We start from the raw sequence: 15,457 nt of genomic DNA, 5'->3' as shown, positions 1-15,457 counted from the left end.
GCTCTGGGGCCCCCAACACAAGCGGGACATGGACCTGATGAAGCAAGTCCAGAAGAGGCTATGAAGATGATCAGGGGACTGAAGTACCTCTCCTGTGAAGACAGACTGTGAGAGTTTGGGTTGTTCAGCCTGGAAAAGAGAAGGCTGAGGCAGTCAGTTTGTTTTGGGATGATGGTTCCCATCTGGATATGCCCATTTCTTTCAGCTTTAAAGAAAAACAAAAATGCAGAGACTTAAAGTGCTGAATGAATTTTATATTCACTTGACCTGGGAGCATCCTTTGGGCTTTGTGCTGTCAGACGTGTTCAGCAGCTCACTGCATGCCTCCCGTCAAGGAAGATGCTCCTCTTCTGCCCTAGATGTACTGCAGGGAAAGTCCTTGATTCAATCCAGGACTTCAGCAAAGTCTTGATTCCTCTTTCCAGACAATGGTGGGAACTTGCTATTACCTTAAATGCATGAGCAGCCCCACAACCAGGACCTGCAAGCCAAAAATGCAAGCTGGATGCTCTCCAAGTAGCACCGCAACAACTCTTTTACAGTCATTCTTTTACAAGATAATTACAGACAAACTTATGGGGTAATAAACAGGGATAACTTCTAATCTGCCTGCAATAGAACTAGTGTCAGTAACTTGTCTCATTGTGGTGGAACCAGAAAAAACCCTCCTTCCTTCACCGAGTTTTATGGAAGTAAGGCAAAAATCAAGAGTGAGCGATGATGGTATTGATCAGGTCACTGTGTTACTTGGGCTGTGCAGCATGGTTCCATGGCTTTATGTTAACTAAACTGATTGCCCAAGAGCTAGATAGAATGAGAGAGGCTTTTCTCAAGGACACATGCAAGCGGATGCATACAGCCTCCCAATGTCACTTCTCCCAAGCACTCCCAACGCAGCATGCACAGGGAGCGACATGCTGGCAGCCCGTTCATTTTCACTGACATTTTGGGTTAAGCAGCCTTAGAAATGACAACAACAGGCAGTGAAATGGCCTGAATATAAATTAAGCTTTCGCTCCCCCTGGGCCTGATGTCACCATCTCACCCAGGGGTTCAGCATCCTCCAGGAACATCAGGCTGGAACATGTCACTAATGTAACAGCAGCAACGGGAGAAAGGCACCAAACACAAACCAACCACCTGGTTTCTTGTGCCTCATAAGTAAAATGCTTTGTAAATGCACCTCATATATAAAATAAATATGATAATAGTGATTTCCTTTGGTTTCATCAACTGAGAAGCTGACACCAATGCAAGATGCTGCCAGAAGAGCTGGTCCCATCCTGTGGCTCAGGTTTTGGCTCTTGGATGGGCTCATTTCTGGTAGGAAAGTGGGTGGTGCCATGAGAGGTAAAAAAGCCATTCTGGCTTTCTCCCTTCATCTCCCTCTCATTTATTTCTTCCTTATCTCTCCCTATTGAGTTTCCCACTAGGGACATTTATTTTCCCTCTATCCTCTGTCTGGTTTTCAGACACTTCATTTATTGTGAATTAACTGACTCGCCTGAGCTGAGCAGGATCAGCAGATAGTGCAAATCAGTGTTTATGGGGGAAAAGACAGAGCAAATGCCAGGGAAACATGGGCAGGAAGTGCTTGAGAAAAGGCCAAGGTGTGAAGACAGGGGATAATAGAAAAAAAGTTAGTTTTTGAGTGCTCCAAATCAGATCAATAGCAACCAGATGCTTTACAGCCATTTCTCCTTTAAGCTGAACGGCGATGTCCCAGGTTTCTGTTTTCCTTGCATCCCCAGCTCCAGCAAGCAGGCAAGGGGAGACCCTTTCCCCATCATGCCCGAGCCCTTCTTCCCAGGACCCCCGCTAAGGCTATTTCAGAGCAGGGGCTTGAGCCTAACTTACGGTATAAGGGTAGAGCTGGAATAGCCTGAGGGCTTGGCTCTGCTTGGAGAGTATCTTGGTTGCCTTGTCAGGGCCTTGTGTGCACCCAAGACTAAGAAAATAGGGGTGCAAGTTGCAAAATTTAATATATTTCCTAATTTTATAGGTCTGCCCTTCTTCTGAAATGGTCTACTCCCAGTTTTGTGGCCCCTGGGTCTTGCACTTAGGAAAGCACCCTTTAATGTCCATGGGTATGTGTGTATATTGAAAAATACATAACTATGCATGATGTATTTTCTATATTATATAATTAGATATTTACATATTTATCTCTAATATAAACATACATAGATAAGTCCAATTAATTACAAATGTATGTTTATACTGTATACATATAATCTCAGGAGATGCATCTGGGTGTCCAGCAAAGCAGACCCGTTACACACATGGAACCCCAAGGATGTATGTGTGTATATATTTTTGTATAAACATATATATTTATATTTATCATATAAATATGTATTGTTGTGTATATATTACTATATATAATTCTATATAGTCCAATATATTTTGTATATTTTTATATATTCTATAAATACATGTATAATATAAATGCCTGTGTATAGCTACATGTTTAATATCTATACCTCTGAGGTACATAAAATACATGTCATTATATATAGCGATATATTAGTATATTAATACATATTTAGGGTTTGGTTTGTTTGGGGTCTTTTAAATCAGGTTTTTGGCAGGAAGGGGCAGTGAGTGGCTGTGAATCCACCTCCTGGACCCCTTGGCTGAGGTGCATGGGGCGCTCCCTGCCTGAGCTCCACCACCTCCTGCCTGTCCAGCGAGCGCAAACACCTCCTGATGGATTCCCAGGGTGCCCTGGAACTCGTTTCCTGTGGCCAACACCCTTTCGCAGTGTGTCATAAGCAAGAAGAGGCTCATCAGCAAGCATCATTGGTCCCACTCCAGTTGCCCCTTCAAATCGCCTCTGCTGACTGGAGACCAGCGAGCTAAAACACAAGCCCAGGAGGATGTAAAGCATTGTATTACAAATGTAATAGCCCAAACAGTTCACAGCTTTAAAATCACATCATTATAGAACACCCTCCTTGGGCTCTGGCCTGCGATACCCCAGGACTCCAACACAGGGCGCAGGAACCTGCGACTATGTTCTTCCATAATCTTTCCCAAGTGGTTAAAAAGGCATAAAGAGCCTATGGCCAGCAGGGTAAGGCTCCTCCAGCAGGGAAGCAGGTGGAGCTGAGCAAGGGCTGCATGAGTAGGGTATGGATAGGGAGATGCCTGTGAACACTGCTGAGCATCCTGGGAAAACTGTTGAGGTGCTTCACCTGATCATTTGGGGGCTTTTCCTTTTAATTTTATTTAAAATGAAATGAAATGAAATAAAATAAATAAAATAACTTTAAATTAAATTAAAAGTAATGAAATGAAATAAAATACTATTTTAAATTTAAATTCTTTGTCTTTCTTTCTTTTACATATGTAAAGCCAGGACACACAGCACACCTTTGGGGCAACAGCTGAAAGCCAGTGGATCAGAAACAAGCGTGGCTGCATCCAAAAATCTCCTGTTAGTGTTGGCAGGGTCTGTCTGGAGGTTTTGGGCATTGATACTCAGAACAGTGTTTTTGTGAAGCAGCAAACCAGCACACAACAGGGCAGGGTCTCCTGGTTTTGAGGGGGTTTAGTGGCGGTGGGAATGGCTGGAGGAGCTCAGGAACCATAAGGTAATGGGGGTTATTTTGTCCACAAATAGACTGGAATAATTCAGCGTCTATTTTTAACACCCTTCTTGCAGTAATTCAGCATCACCTTGTGCCTTATGGCATGTCGGCATGCAAACAGCATGCACATAACTCCTGATGCAAAGCTTGTGAGGGAGCTTTGTTTGGAACAACGAAGCCCTTTCTGGTCTGGAGATGTTGGTGTGGCAGAGGAGAAGGCAGGGTTTCTGTATGTCCTGTCCCATGAGCTGCTTCTCCACACACTGTAAGACTTTCTTCCGACTTTTTGTAGGAAACAAGGACAAGCCCTTATGGCAGATGACAGATGAGTCTTGTCCTCACCACCACCCAGTCATCACCGTGTCACATTTGCCCCGGGTCTATTCCCACCACTGTAATTAAGGGCAAATCAGGTATCAGCTCACCCTGTTGGACATGGCTGTATTAATTCCTGGCATGGTGCTCTTTCTTTCAGGGCTGAAAGCCAAGCACCGGGGAGATGGGAGGAAAACAGCTTGTTGCAGCCACAGCAGGGTGAGAGCCTTCCCTGGTTTTCCCTGTGTGCTCAAGGCTGGACCCAGGACCTAGCTCAGACAAGGTAGCTGTGCTTGTAGATCCGTGTGCCCGCTTACAGATCCCAGGTGGAAAATGCTTCACAGTGAGTCCCACCAATGATCCCTAGCTGCCCCATTGAGGTTGTCTGGGGATGCTAACATCAAAACATCCTGCTTTGGGGTTGTAGGTAAAGCCACAAGGTGAGGAGGCTCTGTTGAAGAGGCACCAGGACTGGGCTGCTGGTATTTCCATGCTGGTGAGACAGATGCAACAGGGAAGCAAAACAGAGATGTCACAATCCCTTCAAGTATCAGGATGGGGAGGAGCAGAGGAGGCAGCAACCTCCTTGCCCTGAGTCCACACTTGATGGCTATAGCTTCTTCTTCCACACCAGCAGACCCACTCCAGGGGTGCAGGAGCAAGAAGCACAGACCTCAGCACTCATCCAGGATGGGAAGTTACAGAGCTGTGCTACCAACTGGCTTCCCACCAAATGTCCCATCCGGAGAGGTGACCTTTTTTTCCAAATCAGCACATTTTAAATATTTATAATTTTTTTGCATGGTTACCCAAACACCAAGTTTCTGAGGGAAAACAAAGCCATGTTCACAAGCCCATGCGCGGCAGCATGATGGAGTTTGTCCCAGGGAGGGAATGGTGCTCTTCAGCCAACTCCTAGTCCTGCAATGCTGCAAAACCAACCAGAGGACCAGCCCCAGTGTGTCCAAGGGGCCCTTTTTTCCCTTGAACTGCATAAAATAAATCAATTTGCATTTTATTTCTTTACTTCTTGGCTGTGCCAAGCAGTACCTTACTGACAGATCACTCCTTCCCTGGCATGTGCAGGATTATATACACCACTACTGGGGTAAAGAACCAAGTATCACCCATTCTCAAGCATATAACAAATTCTCCAGGCCTCCTGATCTTTTCTGGGCCACTGTGATTTGACTAGAGGAAGCATATCCCATGATGGTAGTGCTGCCAAGCACCCAGGGAATGGAGCAGCACAAAGGGCCAGTGGTGAGCTCTGGGTTTCCAGACATGCTATGTCCTCAGGTGCTGCCTTGGGACCCACTGGTTTGCTTTGTATATAGTGGGCTGCAGGTCGGAGTGACAGCATTGGGAAGATCCAACATGACCACAGCTGCTGCATATCAAAACTTAATTTGCAACATGAGGCTTCCCAACAGCCCAATGCCTCTCCACAGCTGCTTCTCATAGACACAACACGTGGTGCAAATACCACCTTCATGAGGTCACACTGCCGTAATTTCATGGAGGAGGAATGAGGCATCCCCATGGAAATTTGGCAGGCTTGTGCTGGAGCAAGAGCCAGAACGGCCTCAAGCCTGGAGCCACGGCTCAGTGAGGGTGTCCTGCCCTGGGAGAAATCTGCACAAGAACGTGTGGTCCCTTTGGGCCCCCAGTGTCGGTTCAGGTGCTTATGTTTAAGGAGATGTAGGAGGAAGGCAAGAAATGCCAGCTGCTAACCCATCTCAAATAATGGGATTGTTATTGTTGACATTGCTTTTGTTTTGGTTTCATTTTAGGTCTTCTCATTTTGGGCACATTCTCTGAAGATTAAGTCTATAATAGAAATAATGTACTTATTGATGCAAATGAGCATGTTTCTCATCTCTGTCATATCTTTCATTTCTAGCTAAGTCATCCACTGCCAGGCAAGCTCCCTGGAGCCCCTGGGACATGCTCACGAGGATTTTTGCTGTAGGACAGTGACTCCCCACAAACCCTGCTGTGCTCTTCTACTGTTTCCCCAATGGAAATGAGTGGATTTTGTCCTTCGAGTTCTTGCCTGCTCCACACTGGACTCCCCTGCTCTGTCTGTGCTGAAACAATTCTTTTTCACAGACTCTCCCTTAAATGAGCACTTAGTAAATCCTTTTAATTAAGGCCATGTTTGCTTCCCTTCCTTAGTTACAGAGGGACAAAAGACTTCAGCTGGAGCCCCAGCTTAAATGTTTTCTCAACAGTACTAAATAGTCATGGAGAAGACAGAAGAAATGTCAGAAAACCATTTATTTCCAGTGCCCACACCACCGCATATTGTTACCGTGTCATTTTGGTGGCAAAGCAAGAATCTGAGTTGTATTTCAATGACATATCAGAGCTGTTCAGGCTCTGCTGGTGTCAGCACAAATCATCTTGGAACACCATCAGCCGCTATCCTTTCTACCCAAGCTTGTGGTCGAGGGGGTTAAAATTTGCCCACAGTATTGTTCTTTAAATGTTGGGTGATAACTCTGTTGGACAATAAATCTGTTGATGATAAATCATGATTACTGTGGTTTAGCTGTTTTCAAGGAGATGGTGACCAAAACACAGCCCATTCCTTCAACCCTGGAGGCAATCATGGCCTGTCCTGGTGGAGCAGGAGGTGGCTGTAGGACACAGCACCAGCAGAGAAAGGGCTGCAGGGGGGCCAGCAAGCAAACTCAAACTATAGAGGAAGTCCCTTCTTTGAACCAAAGCCTATAGGTCTCCATCCAAAATCATAGAATCATGAAGTTATAGAACAGAATAATTTAGGTTGGAAGGGACCTTAAAGCTCATCCAGTACCAGCCCCTGCCATAGGCAGGGATACCTTCCACTAGACCAGGTTGCTGAAAGCCCCATCCAACCTGGCCAGCCTGGCTGGTATGGGTGAGACCAAGCCATGGCTGCATTTCAAAACGTCTTCAACACGACAGCACCTCCCCAGAGAAGGGATTTTCCACTTCTCGATCAGGAATAGCGACTGAAGGCTTGTCTGTGCTGCCTGCAGCTGGGCAGTGAGGGAGAGGATGGCTGCACACTGTTTGCCAGGCAGCTTTGTGACCTGGGAGGGCATCAGCCCTGCTGGAGGGGAGAAGTGCAGTGTTTTCCCATTGACCCTTCACCACACAGTGATGTTTCTTCAGCAGAAGTGCATGGTCCCCGTGCACACGGGTTTTGGGTTTCCACAGCACCCCCAAGGGATTTGCTGCCTAATGCAGCGGGGGAGTAAGAGGCAGTAAAACCCAGACAGGCACAAATTAGGTTTGTGCTCCAGTCCCCATCCTCCTTGGTGGAGGAAGCCTGTCTCAGGCAGGTCTTCCTCACCTGGCTGCAGCAGAACCTCTGACAGCTTGAAGGAAGCATTGCAAGAGGCCTCTCTAAAGGTGTCCACACTTCCACCACCCAAATTCGGAAGTGGGTGTCCATAAGGAGGTCCTTATGGAGGCTGTATTTACAGGGTAGCAACGAGGACTAAATCCCAAGGTCCTGGCTAAGCTTCTTACCCAGCAGTGAAACTGTGCTTTGAGTGCAGCCATGAAGGATGAAACATCACAGACCTAAAGCCAGAGCTTTCTGTCCTGGGTACATTTTCATGGCGGGGGTTCCTAAAATCTTCAATCCTGATCAAGTTGCTGCTGGGGTTGGCACAAAACAAGCCCAGCTTCCTTGCTCCAAAAAAGCCCCTTGTCAAGGGAAGCACAATGAGTGGTTCCTAAGTATCATCGTTCAGCACCTCAGAAATACAGGGCAGGGGACAAAGCAGGTCTCTGAATGAGTGACTTCTGGATGAAATGGGGCTAGTTAGGAGTGTGAGTGAACAACCTCTGCCAGGAGTCAGAGAGGCCAGGAAGCCTGAAGGACAGGACTTCAAGCTGCCTTGGGCTATGCTTATTACTGGGAGCATATAATGGGATGTGCTTCAGCTGTTGCCTCGTCAACAGCTGCTGGAAGCCAACAGCATTTCCTATTCTGCAATTGGGTTTTGATCATACAAAAACAGGAGCTTCAAAGCCAGGCTTTCCACCTCAACCACATCTGATCTCTCCAAGAGCACTTCCCATTTTTTTTTTCCCTAGTTTCCCTAAGCTATGGGGTGAAACAGGAGCAAGTTTAATCTTCTACTACATGACTTCACCAGAGAAATCCAGTAACAGCCAGAAATGTTTCACAAGCCTATCAAGGGCAATAAATGTTCTCTGCTCAAGTAAAGAGGCTTTTACAGGAGTTTGACTATACCAGTGGAAGACCAGCTCTACAACACAGGCGGTTTCTCTCTCCTAAGCCTCCTGGCTTTATCTGTAGCTATGGGAAATGACCTTATGTGCCACCAAGAACAGGCTGTGGAGAGACTGTTGCACCACTGGGTAGCAAAGAGCAGGCAGTAGCAAGGGGCTCCCACTGAATGCAAATTGCACAGAGGAGCCAGATCCTGCAGCTTTCAGTTAAAAAAGCTTGGAAACCAATTCGTTAGGAAGGGCAAACCACTGGGCTTGTGGGGCTGCCAGCTGGAAGCCTCAAATAAGGAAAGCAACAAGTTGATTTAGTGTGATGGTGAATGCTCTGGGTCACATTCTGTGTTAGCAGTGAGAGGATGGTGCTGTTGTCTTTGTCAGCAGCACAGATTTGGCTGGTGCTGGGCCAGGCAGTAGCTGAAAGCACTCTATATGGACTCTATGCATATACGACCAAGCTAGCCTGACCTTTGGCATCTCTTGCATTGCCACACTGGGCTCTGAGGCGGGCCTTGTCATTCTGACTGTTTGAGAAGTTTGGGACTGAAAACAAGAATTAGAAAATAAAACAATTTAAGGGGAAATAGCCAGAAAAAAAAATCACGATCAGAAGGGCACATGGCCATGCAAGGCATCAAACTGTCAGGTCCTGCCTCCCTAGGGGATGTGCTGGTTTTGCTTGATGCTATTCCCTCTGGACCTGGAGCCCCAGCCGCTGCTCCACAACCCACCAGCTCCTCGGCTGGTGGCACCTCTGCCCAGCCCAGTGCAGGTGCCAGCTTGTCCTTGCCCTCTTTCCCAAGGGCACTGCAAAGGTTGCTCTGCTCCAGCAGCTCCGTGGCATGGCCAAACCCTGCCTGGGGCTGCAGAGCCAGCACCTTGCCTGGTCATGGCCACTGGCTCCCTGCTCGCAGGTGGTTTGTCCTTTGCCACCTCCAACCATGTGGAATGCAGTGGAGTGCTGTGGTCCCCCCAGACACAAGGGTCCACATATCAGAGCACATCACCTGAGGGAGAGAGGTCCCATAAGGCAGCAGGGCAAAGCAAAAGCCTCTTAAAGCAGCCTGCAGAGCTTCTGCAGCACTAATCCATGCTCCTGTTTGGCCGAGGTCCCTCTTTTAGGGGTGTCCTAACACTTCCCTGGCAGTGTTCAAGGCCCATGGGATGGACAGGCGCTTGGAGCAACCTGGTCTAATGGAAGGGGTCCCTGCCTGTGGCAGGGGGGTTGGAACTGGATGATCTTTAAGGTCCCTTCCAACCCAAACCATTCTGTGATTTTATGATTCTATGATTCACCCATGAGGACTGCCGCTAGTACAGCAAGCATGTTATTTATGAGAAGTGAGAGCATGCAGCACCCACAAACAGCTTGTAACCCTGTGCAGTCCCTCATGGATGTTCTGCATGGTGCTGCATGACCAACACTGCAATGTCCACACTGCAGGGCTGAGCACAGCAATGTCTTTGATGCAGCAAACTACTTTTAACCTGCTTATTGTAGGGCTCAGCAGCAGAAGACCTTGCAATGGGCATTAAAGTGATAAATACCTGAGCGACCAACACCGTGGGGACTGTGCTGTACTTTATCAGCTTCTGGGGTCTCTCCCAGCATCATCATCCCTATGTGTTGGTTGCAGCCCTGTGGGACAGCAGATTTCACCCAAGAGGCTGGGAGGGGGGGACACAAAGCTTCACATGGCCGAGAACACAACAGCTTGTTAGGAAATAAGCACAGGACCTGTTTTCCTGGGGACAGGAGTCTGAGGAGATCAGCTCATGAATTCAGCTGAAGGAACAGGGTAACTTTCACCTTTTTTAGAGGCCCAGAAGATTGGAAGCTTCCCTAAACTTTAATGAGATACTTCTGTAGAACCATGAGTAGAAGCTGTTGAAAAGCAAATTATAGCCATTTGTGGGGACTCGAGAAACTCCAGTAGTTATTCACTCAACGAGAGCTGGCACAGCAGCTTTCCCTTCATGGCATTGTCCTCTTTGTCAAGAACTTCCTCCTTTCTCTTGTCAGAAATTTGCCCAGGATGGGCATATTTTCCTTCCCACTTCTCCAAGGAACAGCCTGGAGCCAGATTCAGCTGGGCAGGGAGCCTGGATCACCAACTGGGTACTGATTATGGGAAAACCATGATCCTTAGCAAACCAAGGTCTCACCTGAAGCATCCCAAAGGGGGATGTAACAGGTGGCATCCAGAGATCCTGGCCTCTTGGCAACTGGATCTTTTAAAGCTAATTTAGAGAGACTCCTGTTCTGGTCAGAGGAGGGGTGGATGTGGTTTTTGGACAAATCAAATGGGTTTACAGTGCCGCTAATGAAACCTGGGGAGAGGGTAAATCTCTTTGCTGCTTGGTTCTCCTATAAAATAGTTTTCAAAAGGCACAATACCTCTCAGCCTTTCCCCAGATAAGAGAGGAAATCTGGCATGTCACCTTCAGGCTTTGTCTGCAGGGCTGAGTCATTACTGCAGCTAATTAGAGACTTCAAGCTGATTATGAGGACTGCAATAAGTGGAGTTATAAAATCTGTAGGCCTGATACTCCTTAATACAAAAGCCACTCTACACTGTCTCCTGGCCTTAAAATACCCCCGGATGATGTAAAGTGCTCTTAGAGCAAATGGGATGAGTCTGTCTGCATTTGGAGAGAGCGGCACACATCACAGACCACCAGCATCCGAGGCTGATGGGACTCTCAAAGGCCCCATCTCCCCCCAAGTGAGATGAAAGCATCTTTCTGGTCACAGAGAGTCAGGTCTTTCAAAACAGATAAAAATTAAAAACATATATTCAGGCAACTACCTAAAGAGCTGACTGGTATTGATACAATAAAAGCAGAACAAAAACTTGCCAAGTCCATTTGTGGGTACCTCTAGGGGTTATCATAAGACCTTAACGAGTCAGTAAAGCTCCTCTCTGGGTCAATTCTGCCAGGACTTCCATGGCTGGATGCTCCCTAAACTTTATGTGCATTTTAAACTCCTTATAAGCCTGAAGAGAAGAGCTCAACTTTTCTGTATTAATGATACAGAGAAAGGAAAAGAGCTTCCTTTGTTGTTTCAAAATAACTCAAAGCAATAAGTATCAGCCTATTCTCTATAGAACAACTTTTGAACCAATAGCACCAGGGATGCACAATGTTCTTGTAGCCTGGAGGTGACCATTTGGGAGCAAGGTGCTTGCATCTAACAGGGAAGAACCACCTTCCCCAAACCAGAGGGGACCCTGCCAGCCCAGCAGCCTGACAGCTGCTCCATATCCATCCATAGGGTCCTCACAGAAGCTGCCAGTGATGCATCCCAGGGTGGAAGACCACGCATAGGGCTGTAACCTTGGCATAGAAAGGAAGCTGCAGGGGGAAGCCTTATCTCTGACCTAAGCACAGCTCCAAAAATATGACAATAGTCATGAGACCCGCGATCCCGGTCAGCCGGTATAAGGTTACCGCTGCGGTGACATTTGGATTACAACATCATCCATCACGGCTTCGAGTCAGCAGATATGTGCAGACAGAGGGTTAGGTTTCCCCATGAGTAAAATAATGCAGGAAAGGCTGGTGAGTATGGTCCATCATCCCCAGCAGCTCCCTGAGCCTGTGGGGCGGGGGGAGTGGGAGGTAGCTCATAGAATCATAGAATAGTTAGGGTTGGAAAGGACCTTAAGATCATCTAGTTCCAACCCCCCTGCCGTGGGCAGGGACACCTCACACTAAACCATGTCACCCAAGGCTCTGTCCAACCTGGCTTTGAACACTGCCAGGGATGGAGCATTCACAACTTCCTTGGGCAACCCATTCCAGTGCCTCGCCACCCTAACAGTAAAGAACTTCCTCCTTATATCCAATCTAAACTTCCCCTGTTTAAGTTTTAACCTGTTACCCCTTGTCTTATCATTACACGAAGAGTCCCTCCCCAGCACCCTTATAGCCCCCCTTCAGCTACTGGAAGCCTGCTATGAGGTCTCCACGCAGCCTTCTCTTCTCCAGGCTAAACAGCCCCAACTTTCTCAGCCTGTCTTCATGGGTCTGAAGTCACTGGAGCAACACCTCTATTCACTGTAGGCTCTGCAAAGTCCTGAGTACCGGCACTGGGGAGTTTAGACATAGAAGCCAAACTACTATGGGTTCACTCCTACTCACTTCCCAGGGCACATCAGCCCTCTCATGTGCAGAGGCAGCGCTGCTGCTCAAAGGTAACCTGTGATATGTGAAAGAACACGAAAATCCAGCCAAACCAGTATGCCCAGCTGGTGGTATCGGTATCAGGGAGAGCAGCTCGACCCTGGCTGGTGGAAACTGCGACTCCATCTCCTTCAGCTCAGGAATCCTGCCCTGCCCTAGCACCAGCGCTTTGGGCAGAAAACCTCTGTGGTCACCTTTGATCGTCAGCAGAGTAGAGATGTTAGGAAGGACCTTTCTCCTGCAATGGGAAGTTTTGCTGTGGGATAACACAGTGGCAGCCCCACACCTAGTGTGTTAGAGGAGGGGATGGGATCAGCATGGATCCCTCCATCAATGGAATTAGAGTTTGGATTGCTGCCATGGCTCTTTGAGGAGAAATTAGGGCTAAGTAGCATGAAGAACTGAGAAGCAGCCTCTTTTTGCATGAGGAAGATATGCTTGTGTATAAATAAATACGCATATGTATGCATACAAGTATTTTCTGATATAAAGAAAAAACCATGTTTGCATGGCTTGCAATCTCATATTAAAACAAATAAAAAGATGTAAAATCTTCTTCATGTTCTGAAACCTTCCTGCTGCCCTCACCTCTCTAAATGTCTGATCTGGAGAAGATACTGTACCAGGATACGGAGAGGCAGAGTGGGGCAAAGGACTGGCACAGCTGGAGCTTGAAACACTTTTGGATCACATCCTGATCATGGCTGATATAAAAAAGCACATGAACAGACCTTCCTGCCATCATGTCAGTGACACGCCACTTCTGACTTTCTCTATTCTCTCACTTTTCCTTCTACGACTTCTCTGCAGACATTTCTCACTCTTAACCTGCTTTTCCCTCAACCACTGTCTTCTGCCATGGTATGTTTTCCTTCTCTTCTCTATTTCCCCCAGGTAGCTCCATCCTTTTCAGCTGCAGTGACTCTTCCCTCTCTGTTTCCTCTGGACCAGAAGGAGGAGAGTCTTGAACCCATCCCTTGTCCCGGATGCAAGAGGAGCACTTAGGAGCATGAGCAGGGCGCACTTTCAGACATGCTATAGTTTGCTGTGAAGTCTGTCCCTGGCAAGCTGGACCCCAGCTCAGGAGATCTGCTCCTCTGTGAACAGCAGCGTGCTTGGGTTTCAACGCCAGCCCTCTTGCATCAGTGTGTGGGCTGTGGTCTCCATATTTGCCACAGCTACAGTCCTCTGGGAAGCACAGTGTTTTTGGGAAGAGCAGAAAAGCCTCCCCCGTTGTACTTGTGCTGATGGATTACACCACACAGAGGACAGAAGCTACACCAGTCTCTGCAGTGTGGAAGAGACTGAGGCTGCAAGGTCAGATAAATACCAGAGCTGCAAAGTTCCCACCCAAATTGAGATCCACGCTTTTCCCACACATAGAATCACAGAATAGTTAGGGTTGGAAAGGACCTGAAGATCATCTAGTTCCAACCCCCCTGCCATGGGCAGGGACACCTTACGCTAAACCGTATCACCCAAGGCCTTGTCCAACCTGGCCTTGAACACTGCCAGGGATGGAGCATTCACAACCTCCCTGGGCAACCCATTCCAGTGCCTCACCACCCTTATAGGAAAGAATTTGCTTCTTATATCCAATCTAAACTTCCCCTGTTTAAGTTTTAACCCATTACCCCTTGTCCTATCACTACAGTCCCTAATGAAGAGTACCTCCCCAGCATCCCTATAGGCCCCCTTCAGGTACTGGAAGGTTGCTATGAGGTCTCCACGCAGCCTTCTCTTCTCCAGGCTGAACAGCCCCAACTTCCTCATCCTGTCTTCATACGGGAGGTGCTCCAGTCCCCTGATCATCCTCGTGGCCCTTCTCTGGACTTGTTCCAACAGTTCCATGTCCTTTTTATGTTGAGGACACCAGAACTGCACACAATACTCCAGGTGAGGTCTCACGAGAGCAGAGGAGAGGGGCAGGATCACCTCCTTCGACCTGCTGGTCACGCTCCTTTGGATGCAGCCCAGGATACGGTTGGCTTTCTGGGCTGTGAGCGCACACTGAAGCTGGCTCATGTTCATTTTCTCATCAACCAACACCCCCAAGTCCCTCTCGGCAGGGCTGCTCTGAATCTCTTCTCTGCCCAACCTGTAGCTGTGCCTGGGATTGCTCCGCCCAGGTGTAGGACCTTGCACTCATGAGGTTGGCATCAGCCCACCTCACAAGCGTGTCAAGGTCCCTCTGGATGGCATTCCTTCCCTCCAGCATATCAACCAAACCACACAGCTTGGTGTCATCAGCAAACTTGCTGAGGGCGCACTCAATCCCACTGTCCATGTCAGCGACGAAGATGTTGAACAAGACCGGTCCCAACACCGATCCCTGAGGGACACCACTCGTTACTGGTCTCCAGCCGGACATTGAGCCATTGACCACAACTCTTTGTGTGCGGCCATCCAGCCAGTTCTTTATCCACCGAGTGGTCCATCCATCAAAGTGATCTCGCTCCAATTTAGAGACAAGGATGTCATGTGGGACAGTGTTGAACGCTTTGCACAAGTCCAGGTAGATGACAGCAACTGCTCTACATGGGGTGCTCAGAGTGTGATTTGGGGTTTCTCCCAAAATAAGGACCTACCTGCTTTTTTCTGATCCAGCTCTTCCAGAGCTTGGGAAGTCTTAGATGGTTTGGAGCCTCTACACCAAACCAGAACCAGAGACAGCTAGCAGTGTGTGGGTTAGCAACCAGAAGAAATGCCAACAATGTTTAAACTATCAGTGCTGTGTCTGCCACTGTTGTAAATCCTGCAGTTCTGCTATGATTTTGCCAGCAGCACAGGGTGTGGATCACCCGTGATTTCATCACAGAGCATTCCCACTCCATGGCTTGGCTGGTGACCTGGGCAGCTTGGATGTGGTTGAGGGTAAGAGACTTTAAGAGTGTGGATGCAAACTGCTCTTTGCCAATTGGCCCCTTATACCAAAAAAACCCTGAAATGCATGTTCCCAGCTTGGTCAGAGTGATTGTGAAGCTGTGTCTAACAAAAGCCTTAAGAAAAAGAGCCACAGAAATGTTCCAGGACCTTCACGTTTCCCAGGGGGACGAGACGTAGGCTGCCAGATCCCCCACCAACAAAACGTGTTTGCAGGAGGAAACAGA

General features: G+C 47.9%; 1 long non-coding RNA gene across 1 annotated transcript; it reads right to left on the bottom strand.

Moving 5' to 3' along the window:
* Positions 1–5,765: 5,765 nt before the first annotated feature.
* LOC133273495 (uncharacterized) lies at positions 5,766–15,117 on the bottom strand. The gene is made up of 3 exons (XR_009744841.1): positions 14,936–15,117; positions 6,091–6,428; positions 5,766–5,874 (listed from the first exon to the last, which is right to left on the bottom strand). It is a non-coding gene; the product is annotated as an uncharacterized LOC133273495 (long non-coding RNA).
* Between the last annotated feature and the right edge of the window lie 340 nt (positions 15,118–15,457).

Source organism: Pezoporus flaviventris, unplaced genomic scaffold (genome assembly GCF_033815535.1).
Source record: "Pezoporus flaviventris isolate CSIRO_AGI_PZ_B2104156 unplaced genomic scaffold, CSIRO_AGI_Pfla_v1 ptg000031l, whole genome shotgun sequence".
Classification (NCBI taxonomy): Eukaryota; Metazoa; Chordata; class Aves; order Psittaciformes; family Psittacidae; genus Pezoporus; species Pezoporus flaviventris.
The sequence above is the reverse complement of the archived record's forward strand: the minus strand, read 5'-3'. Positions and strand labels throughout refer to the sequence as shown.